Source organism: Xyrauchen texanus, chromosome 4 (genome assembly GCF_025860055.1).
Source record: "Xyrauchen texanus isolate HMW12.3.18 chromosome 4, RBS_HiC_50CHRs, whole genome shotgun sequence".
NCBI classification, from domain to species: domain Eukaryota; kingdom Metazoa; phylum Chordata; class Actinopteri; order Cypriniformes; family Catostomidae; genus Xyrauchen; species Xyrauchen texanus.
In genome coordinates, this window is record NC_068279.1 from 50,412,376 (window position 1) to 50,425,417 (window position 13,042).

General features: G+C 38.3%; 1 pseudogene; it reads left to right on the forward strand.

The window, feature by feature from the left end:
• The first annotated feature begins 632 nt into the window (after positions 1 to 632).
• LOC127641631 (extracellular calcium-sensing receptor-like) lies at positions 633 to 5,049 on the forward strand (annotated as a pseudogene).
• Positions 5,050 to 13,042: the final 7,993 nt, after the last annotated feature.

The following is a 13,042-nucleotide window of genomic DNA, read 5'->3' on the forward strand; positions in this document are numbered from 1 at the left end:
CAGCTCAAACATTACAATCTTTGATTTGATGAAAAAAGGGAAAATCAGACACAGTCCCATGAAGCATTGCACAGTCCCTTGAATGACATAATCAAGTTTAATACAATTGAAAAACTATTAATTTAAAGTGCTGATTATGTTGTGTTCTTAAATGTACATATACATGTTTTGTTCCTCTGGGAACAAAAGTGTACCTGCTCAGTACCTTTTCTGTTATTGAGGGAGACTCCAAATATCTAAGGTGCCACCCCAGTGACAGCCCTTATCCCTTCAAAAGTGCTGTTCAGAACTTTTTATGTAAGTAAAAGGTTTGACAGTATCTGACTTTTACTAATACATGACAAATAACCCTATTGACACCACACACCAATGATAATTTCATGTTTTAATGCACAGATTTAGCACAGATCTAGCTTTTGTACTTGGTTAATGTTAGGTATATGTAGTTTGACACACAGTTGTGTGTTACTGATTCAAGTGTGTATTAGTGCACATTTTTTAACAGTTCCTGTTTCATGTTGTTTACCTTGAATATCGAATCTTCAGTGACTACATGGTAGATAAAACAACATAACTAAGTAATTTTTCTGTTTTTCAGGTACAACTTTCGTGGATTCCGTTGGCTTCAAGCTATGACATTTGCTATTGAAGAGATCAATAACAGCTCTACTCTTCTTCCAAGCGTCATGCTAGTTTATCGTACTTTTGACACATGCAACACTGTCTCGAAAGGCCTGGAAGCATCACTAAGCTTTGTTGCACAGAATAAGATTGATTCACTCAACTTGGATGAGTTCTGTAACTGCACAGGAAACATCCCATCAACAATTGCAGTGATTGGGGCATCTGGATCTGCGGTCTCTACAGCAGTGACTGATCTAGTTGGTCTTTTTTACATTCCTCAGGTTAGTTTGAGTTATTTTGAGTTGTTATGTAGAAAAGGTTCACCCAAATTAGAAATTCTGTAATGTACACCCCCTCATGTCATTTCAAACCCGTTTTTTTTTTTTCCTTTTTTGTGTAACAGAAACAGAACACATTTGAAGAATCTTCATTCAGTGCACAGTGACTAAGTCTGTCAAGCTCAAAAAAGGACAACAAAAAAAGTGATGAAATGTGCAATATTTTATTTGAAAGCTATAGCTGAGGACAAGATTTTCAATTAATAATGACTGAAATGTCTATCTTTTCCTCACACAAAGCTATTGTGATGCATCAGAAGACTTGGAATGTAGTACATAGGTCACAATAAATACTTATTGTGTTTTAATGGAGTTTTTTGTACTTTTTAGAGCTTGACAAACACAGTCATTATGGTTTTTCATCCATGTATTTTTGTGTACATTTTGGGAAATTGCATTAAAAATGATGGATGGAAACTCAAAGATGTGAATTAAATTTAAAAAATGTCGCAGCCCTTTCTGGACTTGAGGCACTTGAATCAGACACCAAGGAAGCCTCCATTGAAGACACTAGTTACTTAGAGACAGATTTTGTCTCACGTTCGTCTATTTGACTGGTTTGAATTGGTGTACCTGAAAGACGTGTACTTGAAAGACTCATGTACAAATTGCCCACTAGTCACAGGCCATTCATGAGATTTGCCTTTGAGGGTACAGCAATTCAGTTTTACAAAGTTTTACACTTTTACCAAGTACGTTGAAGTGGCACTCACCCCACTGAGGCTGAGTGGCATACGCGTCCTAACTACCTTGAAGACTGGCTGTTGTGAGTGCAATTTGAGGAGTTGGCATCCGAGCGCAGGGATGTATTTCTCATGCACTTGGAGCATTTGGGTCTCTGAGAACTGTAGTGATCAGATTGGCATGATTCTTTACTGGCTTCTCATGGGGGAAGATTCTATATAGATCGTTATTCTTGGGGAAGTTCCCATAGAGTCAGCTAGTGACAGTGTGTGGTTCACTTCTATCAGGGAAACAAGGTTACAGTAGTAAATTACAATGTCTGATTAATTAAGGTAGATGCCATTTGCAACAGGACTTAAATACTTAAATTGTGACAGAACTTAAATACATCATTGGCAGCAGGACGTAATAAACTTGATTTGTCCCATAATGGTGCCTCGTCACTCCTGCCTTTTAAATATAGGGCATAGCTCAAGAGATATCATTCTCATTCCTGTGGATCATGACCCTCGCTATCTGCCACCCAGTGAGATGCCGAGCTGTTGAGAAAGCCAAAAATGTCAAGCCATTTTTATTTGTATAGCAGCTTTTACAACACACATCATTTCAAAGCAGCTTTACAGAAGATCATGCATTAACAGAAATGTCTTAAAGAGTCATCATTGTGTAGTTTGATAAAATATGATTGTGAATTGTGTTTAAAAATAAGTAATTACAAAATAATTGTATTTATAACCCTGGTGAGCAAGCCGAAGACGACTGTGACACAAAACTTCATAAGATGTTGGTTAATGGACAAAAATAACCTTGGGAGAAACCAGTCTCACTGTGGGGGCCAATTCCCCTCTGGCTAACATCACGAATATAATGCCAATATTACTTATGTATAGTGCAAGTCATGGTTTAATTATTAAACTAAGTAAGTGTTAAGGATCAGTGTTAAAACAAAGATTTTGTGTGAACTGTAAGATTAATGACTAATGTCTTTGAAATCCATCCTGGATTAACTGCAGATGTTCACATAGATGCAATTGTCCTTGTTAGTTGGCTGATGAAGGGTTTTGTTGGTAATTCATTGATAGTCTATATATTCCATTTCAAGAGTGTAGTCCATCATTAGACAGTTGTGTGAGGTGCATCACAGTTCAACCGGCCGGTAATTTCAGTGAGGTCTATCCTAAATCCAAGGTTCAGGCAATGGCATATGATGTATCCCATGTCTTGTGGCTTTGAGTTGGCATCAGTTCATCCTCTGAAGTCCATCGTAATAGACTGAAGTGATGTTTGGCTGGCACCGGCTGCTATTTGTCATCATAACTCAGAGACACGTAGCAGTGGAGTCCAACACAAAGCAGGAATGGAGCTGGATGCAGCCAGTTCTGGTGACCTCAGGATAGGAGTCCCAAGGTTGAGAATAGAGAATAGAATAATATTAGCATAGATGCCATTCAATTTATTGCAGAGTTATCAATAGATCATGATCAATGTTTCTGGTTTCTGGTTCCGGCAGACCTAACAAAAGCAGCCTAATTGTGAGTTGAAGGATAAATTAGGAGTATGCCTGGCTAAATAGATGAGTCTTTAGTCTAGAAACATCAGTTCTTAGATAAACAAAGAATAGAAGCCTTTATTTTGGCCATGATATGGTGCCCCTGGAGCATATAGGGTCAAGGGCCCAACAGTGGCATCTTGGCGGTGGTGGGGCTTGAACCCCCGACCTTCTGGTCAGTAAACCAGAGCCTCAACTGCTCAATCCGGGTTGTGTGGCCAGTGCTATTTACAATTAGGGAAAATATTAATTTGTCTATACTGAACCTATGGTAGGGCCTCCCCTTGGTGGACATGAGACCATATTAAGCCACTTATGTCTCTAATTAGGTTGGGCCATTACTGGTGTCAAGATGCATTGGTCTTTTCCTGTTGTTTTCTAGCTCTGCAAGGACTAGCTGTGCATGTTCCGAAGAGTGTGAAATTTCTGCATTAACAACTACTACTTCTGTGTGGCAGTGTTTACATTACATGGATTTAATGAACATTTTGCTGTCACTACAAAAATGTTTGGGAATGAATGTGGTTATCCTTCCTGTAAATAACCAGACTCTGTGTGTAGAGAATGGGATTAAGCACTCAGAAGTGGTGTGATTATTATATAACTGCAGTAATGATATGGCCTGCTTGATTAATAAATGATATGGCCTGCTTAATTTCATCTTCAGTTTCAATGTAACTGCATTTTTTTGTCTATACAAAATTGAATGTTTTTTTTTTCGAGAATGCTGTCAAAATAACAAAAACTATTTTTTCTTGTGATGCCAGCGTTTGCTCTAAGTGTCCTAACAATTCCTGGTCTACTGGCAATCACACTTCCTGCTTTCCTAAGGAAATTGAGTTTCTGTCTTGGACCGAACCTTTTGGGATTGCATTGGCCTTGTTTGCAGTCCTCGGGGTCCTGTCAACAGCTTTTGTGTTGGGTGTTTTTGTGCTATTCTGTGACACTCCAATTGTGAAAGCCTCAAACCGAGAGCTGTCATACCTTTTGCTATTCACCCTCATCTGTTCTTTCTCCAGCTCCCTTATATTCATCGGCGAACCACAGGATTGGACGTGCTGCATACGCCAACCAGCTTTTGGAATCAGCTTTGTGTTATGCATCTCTTGCATTCTAGTTAAAACCAATCGGGTCTCGCTGGTGTTTGAAGCCAAAATCGTGGGGACTGAACCTGCAGTTCTTATTAGTGTTCCTGTTCACATTTGTGCAGGTAATGACTGTTTGGTTGTACAATACACCACCAGGGAGATACAGGAACTATGACATTGATGAGATCATCTTTATCACCTGTACAGAGGGTTCAATGATGGCTTGTGGCTTTCTAATTGGCTACACGTGTCTGCTGGCTACCATTTGTTTCTTCTTTGCGTTCAAGTCTCAGAAAATTCCAGAAAACTTTACAGAGGCCAAGTTCATCACATTTAGCATGCTTATCTTCTTTATTCTCTGGATCTCCTTCATCTCTGCATAATTTAGAACGTATGGCAAATTTGTCTCCGCGACCGAGGTCATTGCCATTCTCACCTCCAGCTTCAGTTTGCTGGCCTGTATATTTTTCAACAAGGTGTACATCATTCTATTCAAACCATCCAGGAACACAATAGAGGAGGTACGCTGTAGAACAGCAGCTCAATCTTTCAAAGCAGCGAAAGCAATGCTCCGGTTCCAGGAAGAGGTCAAGCAGTGTGGGTGGGTCCTCTGCCGCCTCGCCCTCCTCGTCAATCAGCCTTAAGACCAATGGGAATGAAATAGAGTTGCCCTCTGCATGTAGGCAGACCAAGGGTGAGCTTTGGAAAAGGAACAGTCTGTCTGTCTTTAAGCTTTGAGGAAGCTAGAAAGGACTCTGTGAATTGAGAGTACACACAATTAGTGGCATAAACAAGAACTAGTGTACGAGTGATTGTACATCAGTTGTACAATGAATCATAGTATGTGAGCAGTGTGTAGAGGAAGCAGATTGGGAAGCAGAATTGCAAGATTTGGCCTGAAGCGAGGAGTGGGTTTTTTGCAAGTCTTCGTTATTTCTCTTGCTACAAGAATGCTTCGATACCAGGACAACATGAGCAATACATGTTATTCTTAGTGTTAAAAAATTCATAAAACTAGTTATTTTTGTTCATAAAACTATTTCATAAAAGTAATTTTTTTATTTTATTTAATAAATTGTGTGCCCAGACATTTGTGATATATAAAAATGGTGATTACTCAACACTTTAATTACACATTCTCTGCAATTAACATTTAATTTCATTTTTGTCAACATATTTTAGATTGTTTTTAAATTAACAACCTATTTTCAAGAGAAAGATTTGGAGATTATAACTGGTGGTGGTATCACCAGTGTGTTTATTTCAAAGCAACTCTGGAACTGACTTCTACTAAATGTGGAAACAGCAGAATCCCTCCGAATTTCAGACATGGACTAATCTCTGTCTGCATTAATTTATGAGACTCCATGAGACCATTCGATTACATGAGACTCTGACATTGCACACGAAAGGACAGAAACAAAGTGTTTAATTTTGTCAGTATTTATTTAAGTCATTTGTTGGCCACATCACATCAGACTCCTACAGTACTTAGGTGTTTTTATTTGGCCTGTTTACAATTGCCTGCTAAATGTAAGGAGATATACTGTGTGTCATGTGATTTCCCATGATTTACGCCAAGCCTGTGATATTGGTTCTACTAAACACAACTGTTGACCAAAAGTGTTTTTAAATTCTCCAGTTTACCTTTTAACAATTGGCATGTGTTAAATATTTTGATCATTGGCCAAAACGTTTTTAAAAGTGAGTCAGGAATTGTAAAGTCCTTGATATTTTGCTTAGAATATATTCAAAATAAACTGCATGATGCCAAATGAAAAACAATGCCAAATGAAAGTAATAAATGCAACTAATCATATAAGTGTGCTTTAGTTAGGATAGTAAAATAAATGGACTTGTCAGCTGGTAAAAGGGAGGCAATATTACTTCCAAATATATTGTTGTTGATGTCAAAGTCTGCGTCCAATCAAACTGTTTTGATGCCAATTGATCTGTCACTTGGTAGAGTCTAGCCAAATTACACCAAAATGGAGTCGCATGGCATGCCCTCATCCTTGAAAATGGTGATATTCTTGGTTACTTTAGCCTATTAAACGATTTTGGTACTGTGTGGGTTACAACTTGATGTCTGATTGGTAACCGGACTCTTGCCAACAGCACATGTTCCTGTATCATTACTGTTACAACATTTCTATCATCCAGTCAGATTTTAGGGTTAATGTAATGGTTAGGATTAGGGCTAGGGTTAGGGGATTGTATTCTTATTAACATATCATTTTCCTCTAATTCATTTTTTTTTTATAAATTGGCAGCTTGTTTGTCACTCCATTCCATTTCTTGTCCTTTCTTGACCTTTTATGTTCATTATGCTTCGCTCTAGTCTGTTATCAGTGATGGAAATTCGAAAGCGGCACTGTTCTGTATAGCAGCACGACTAAATACAAGCACAAGTTCCACTTCTCTATTGCTTTGCACTCGGCTATCTATTCAATATGAAACACAAAACACGCAACCCATTTCTGACAGCCAGCAATATGCAGTTGCAATTTTGCTTGGTTTAAGCTGAATAACTGGCCACTGGAGGGGTTTTGAATATGGGACCACTTGCATCAAAAGCAAAGATAATAGCTACTAGACACACTGTAAATGTTTCACTGTTATTTATCATGTACATACTCACATTTTTTATTATTGTTTTTGGAAATGTTTGTTTGTTTTCTATTAAATATACAGTGGGGTCCACTAGTCAGAATGCTTCTCAACAAATTTAAGAACAAAAAAGATTATGTATGTATAATATTACAAATTAAATTATCTGCATACAAATTGTGCATGCATTTAAAAGTTTCCATGTACCAAATATTAATACATTCTGGAATTCATATACAGAATATTGTGCCTTTTATTTTACTGATAATATGGTATAATTTGGGAGGGATAATATAATTTGTAAATAATTAAGTTAAATTGCCAAATTTGAGCCTTTGAGCAAGGAACTGTCCCTGGAACAACATGAGGACATCACATACTGTACGTTTATGAGAGAAGTGTGTTGACGCATGTACGTTTGCATGTTCACGTGAGAACTGACACATGCACTGGCAAGGGTGTTGATACACTGAACATTGGGGAAACTTACCTTGATTACCTGCCATACGATAAAGAGGATGTACTTTTAAACAGCTGTTTTTAAATTTTTTATTATTGTTTTATCCCCGTTTCTCCCAATTTGGAATGCCCAATTCCCACTATTTAGTAGGTCCTCATGGTGGTGCGGTTACTCGCCTCAATCCGGGTGGTGGAGGACAAGTTTCAGTTGCCTCCGCTTCTGAGACCGTTAATCCGCGCATCTTTTCGCGTGACGCCGCGGAGACTCCACATGTGGAGGCTCATGCTACTCTCCGCTATCCACACACAACTTACCACACGCCCCATTGAGAGCGAGAGCCCCTAATCACGACCACGAGGAGGTTACCCCATGTGACTCTACTCTCCCTAGCAGCCGGGCCAATTTGGTTGCTTAGGAGACCTGGCTGGAGTCATTTAGCACACCCTGGATTTGACTCGCAACTCCAGGGGTGGCAGTCAGTGTCAATACTCGCTGAGCTACACAGGCACCCCCAAACAGATGTTTTTAATCAAAATTGTTGCTGTATAAATGGCATTGTTGTACATTTTCATGGTAGACATTAAAATGTACAGTGTTATTATGAAAGAGAAATTACATAAACTAAGAAATAAAATACAAAGGGGTGTATCTTCTTCTAAAAATGATCATATTTAACAAATTGTTTCCCTTTCACACACATTATAGATCAAAGATGTTAAATAGAAAAGAAGCCTTTTAATGAATACTTTTTCACTTAAGCTCATCTTCTAACGACATGCATGACTTCAGAAGACATAGTGGGCAATGATGTTCCTTGGTTTTAACTGTGTAACAAGGTTAGGATTGGGAAAGGAGGAGGCGGAAACCGGACGAACCATCAAAATAATGTTTAATGATAAATTAAAACATAGAGACAAAACATAAAGACAAATTGGGGTCTAATATTGTGTAGGTCCCCCTCGTGCCACCAATACAGCGCCTACTAGCATTCTGAGATGCTATTCTTCTCAGCCCAATTGTACAGAGTGGTTATCTGAGTTACCATAGACTTTGTCTGTTCAAACCAGTCTGGGCATTCTCTGTTGACATCTCTCATCACCAAGGTATTTGCTTCCACAGAACTGCCCCTCACTGGATTTTTTTTGTTTTTTGCAACATTTGGAGTAAATTCTAGTCATGACTGTTGTGCATGAAAATCCTAGGAGATCAGCAGTTACAGAAACCAACAGTCATGCCACAGTTGTACAGAGTGGTTATCTGAGTCATCGTATGATGAGAGAGGTCAACAGAAAATGAGTGACTGGTTCGAACTGACAATGACTACAGCTAATGTTGTGGCTGATCGTGTGTGTGTATATATATATATATATATATATATATATATATATATATATATATATATATATATACAGTACTGTGCAAAATGTTAAGGCACTTAAGTCTCACAAAAACAGTTGACTTAAGATGGTTATTTATATCTTCAGCTTTAGTGTGTCAACAGGAAATATAAATGTTAGACTCGCAAACATTACTTTTGCAAATAGAAAAGATTAGAATAGAAGAACAGGGAGCCCTGCAACAGATGTCATGGCCCCCACAAAGCCCCCCCACTAAATATCCTGTCAGTCTGGGATTACATGAAGAGACAGAAGCAATTGGGACAGCCAAAATAGATTGAAGAACTGTGGAAAAATTCTCCAAGAAGCTTGGAACATCCTATCTGCCAACAACCAAGAAAACGTTCCAGGTGTCTCTAGGAGAATTGGGGCTGTTTAAAGGTAAAGGTGGTCACACCAAATATTGATTTAGCTTTTTTATGTTTACAAGGCTTTGTATGATGTTAATTGATAAATGAAAAATATTTATGGCATTATTTATATATATATATATATATATATATATATATATATATATATATGTCATGTTGTGTACTATCTGGGCGCACTCTGCAACCCACTGTTTGTTTGAAAACAACTGATCTAACAAGTAGCAGATAAGCCAGTGCTATGTTTACCATTGTGAAGTGTAGCATTAAGTTGGGGGTGACTCATCCTTAAACTTATCCTATACCTCTTTACTCATGTTTGGAGAGAGTCCACTTACAGGGCTTTGTATTACAGTACATAAGTATTGCTCTGTTTGCCAAGCACCTCTGCCATTTATTATTAACAGCTTCCAGAATTATGTTCCTCTTCTGCTCAAGTTAGTGTGATTATTAAACGTGGGTTGTTGCACTCACCAATTTTCAGTCGTAAGCTTTATTTACATTGTTGTTCAAAATCTGTGCAAACAGCCATGTCGCTGTAAATGGTTGTTAACATCTTCTGGAGTTATTGTCCCTGCTGACCTTCCAACAAATGTATTTCCCAAACATGAAGCAACATCACAAAAGGCAGTTGTTATCTATGCTGTTTGAGTCACTAAGCATTTTTCTAGGACTCTACACTTAAATGACTAATAAAATAAAGTGTTTGCAGAACAGTCTGTGTTTACTGAGTGTATATGTTTACTGAATCTGCGAATCCTTTATACAGTCAGGTTCATAAATATTGGGACATCGACGCAATTCTAATCTTTTTGGCTCTATACACCACCACAATGGATTTGAAATGAAACGACCAAGATGTGCTTTAACTGCAGACTTTCAGCTTTGAGGGTATTTACATCCACATCAGGTGACCGATGTAGGAATTACAACAGTTTGTAGGGACCAAAAGTAATGGGACAATTGGCTGCTCAGCTGTTCCATGGCCAGGTGTGTTATTCCCTCATTATCCCATTTACAAGGAGCAGATAAAAGGTCCAGAGTTCATTTCACGTGTGCTATTTGCATTTGGAATCTGTTGCTGTCAACTCTCAATATGAGATCCAAAGAGCTGTCACTATCAGTGAAGCAAGCCATCATTAGGCTGAAAAATCAAAACAAACCCATCAGAGAAATAGCAAAAACATTAGGTGTGGCCAAATCAACTGTTTGGAACATTCTTAAAAAGAAAGAACACACCGGTGAGCTCAGCAACACCAAAAGACCCAGAAGACCATGGAAAACAACTGTGGTGGATGACCGAAGAATTCTTTCCCTGGTGAAGAAAACATCCTTCACAACAGTTGGCCAGATCAAGAACACTCTCCAGGAGGTAGGTGTATGTGTGTCAAAGTCAACAATCAAGAGAACACTTCAACAGAGTGTAAACCATTGGTGAGCCTCAAAAACAGGAAGGCCAGATTAGAGTTTGCCAAACAACATCTAAAAAAGCCTTCACAGTTCTGGAACAACATCCTATGGACAGATGAGATAAAGATCAACTTGTACCAGTGATGGGAAGAGAAGAGTATGGAGAAGGAATGGAACTGCTCATGATCCAAAGCATACCACCTCATCAGTGAAGCATGGTGGTGATAGTGTCATGGCGTGGGCATGTATGGCTGCCAATGGAACTGGTTCTCTTGATGATGTGACTGCTGACAAAAGCAGCAGGATGAATTCGGGCAATATTATCTGCTCATATTCAGCCAAATGCTTCAGAACTCATTGGACGGCGCTTCACAGTACAGATGGACAATGACCCGAAGCATACTGCGAAAGCAACCAAAGAGTTTTTTATGGGAAAGAAGTGGAATGTTATGCAATGGCCAAGTCAATCACCTGACCCGAATCCGATTGAGCATGCATTTCACTTGCTGAAGACAAAACTGAAGGGAAAATGCCCCAAGAACAAGCAGGAACTGAAGACAGTTGCAGTAGAAGCCTGGCAGAGCAGCGTCTGGTGATGTCTATGTGTTCCAGACTTCAGGCTGTAATTGACTGCAAAGAATTTGCAACCAAGTATTAAAAAGTGAAAGTTTGATTTATGATTGTTAATCTGTCCCATTACTTTTGGTTCCTTAAAAAGTGGGAGGCACATATACAAACTGTTGTAATTCCTACACCGTTCACCTGATTTGGATGTAAATACCCTCAAATTAAAGCTGAAAGTCTGCAGTTAAAGCACATCTTCGTTTCATTTCAAATCCATTGTGGTGGTGTATAGAGCCAAAAAGATTAGAATTGTGTCGATGTCCCAATATTTATGGACCTGACTGTACGTCAAGCCCTGAAGGGACATAGACACAATCATACGTTCACAGGATACATTTCCTCCACAAACTGCATCAGTCTATTATAATTGTTTGTTTGATGGTCATATTTTCGTAAGGTTCACATGATGGGGAACTGGAAAGAAAAAAAGGTAGTAGTAGTTAAAGAAATAGTTCACCCCAAAACCCACAAGCCATTCCATATGTATATGACTTACTTTCTTCTACAGAACTCAAATAAAAATTTTTTTCAAAGAATATCTCTGCTCTGTTGGCTCATATAATGAATCATGAATGGTGACCAAAACTTTGAAGCTCAAAAAAGCACATAAAGGCAAAATAAAAGAATCCATGCTACTCCCATTATATAGTATATATTTTTGAATAGATTTTATAACTTGCCACATTGGCAGAAAAACTACTTTGTAAAAAAAAAAAAAAGTAATCCCTAAACAGTCAAAATAGTCTCTTCAAAACTGGGCAGGGATGAGGACATTGGGGGCCCAGAGACAGCCAAAGTAGCGGGCTCTAAGGGATCTTCTAACGAAAGATTAAAATATTTCATTAAGACTTCATCAGTCGAGGGCACTTAGATATGAAAATTAAAAGATAAGATCAACAGTTCATTTTGCAGCTGAATGACAGAAGTCCAGTTTTTGTGTTTAAATATTTTTACATTCAGAATATATGGGACATAGGAGGCCTTTTGATAGATAAAAAACACAGTATGGTGGTTCAGGGGTATCCCCAGATTTTTTTCTTTTATAAAAATTTAAAACCTCCAGAATGGTCTGAAACGGCCCTGTTTGCCACCCATGCCATGATGACATGTGATTAATTTTCACAAAATTAGAACAAAAATCAGTTTGTTTATTATGAAAGGCTTGCAACATACTTATTAATAAAGCTAAATTTAGACAGAAAAATGTATTGTCTAAAGGCACTACGTTAACTTGTCCTGACACAGACCTGCTTTAGCTGAACTTAGCCTGAATCACATATAAGGCAGATGTAGATAGTTTGACTTTGTTTAAGCAAAAGATGCCAGTATGAGTAGCATTGTCTCCGATAATGTTGTTAAAATAACCGCACCTGCAACTACGTACATTTATGCTGTGCCTCTTTAGCGTGGAGAGAGTCAATGTGTGGAGAGCAGGAATAAAATCGCTTTCAGCGCTAAAGAATAATCGCCTAGAGCTGGATATGCTTTATTCCTCCTCTAGAGGGAAATATTTCTCTCTAGCACTGAGCGCGCTTTATTCCCGCTCATGCGTGTGTATACCCGTATGCACAAACAATCACTTGGCCAGGTGTCAGATAACTAGCACAAAGATTTAGATCGCGATCCAGATTTAATTTTCCTTAGTCTGCCTTTCCTTAGTTACGTACCCCTGATATAGAATATATAACATTTTAACTATAAATCTTGACATCAGCAGTGTCCTTGGAGATCATGATTTCAAGCTTATTCTCAGAACCTAGTTCTAGGTTAATTTGACATTCCCAAACAAATATGAACATTTTAACATAAATTCACTCACCCATATATCATTCCAAAACCAAATAAATTTTCTTTTGTTTTTTTGCAGCAAATTTTTCCACGTACCCTGAG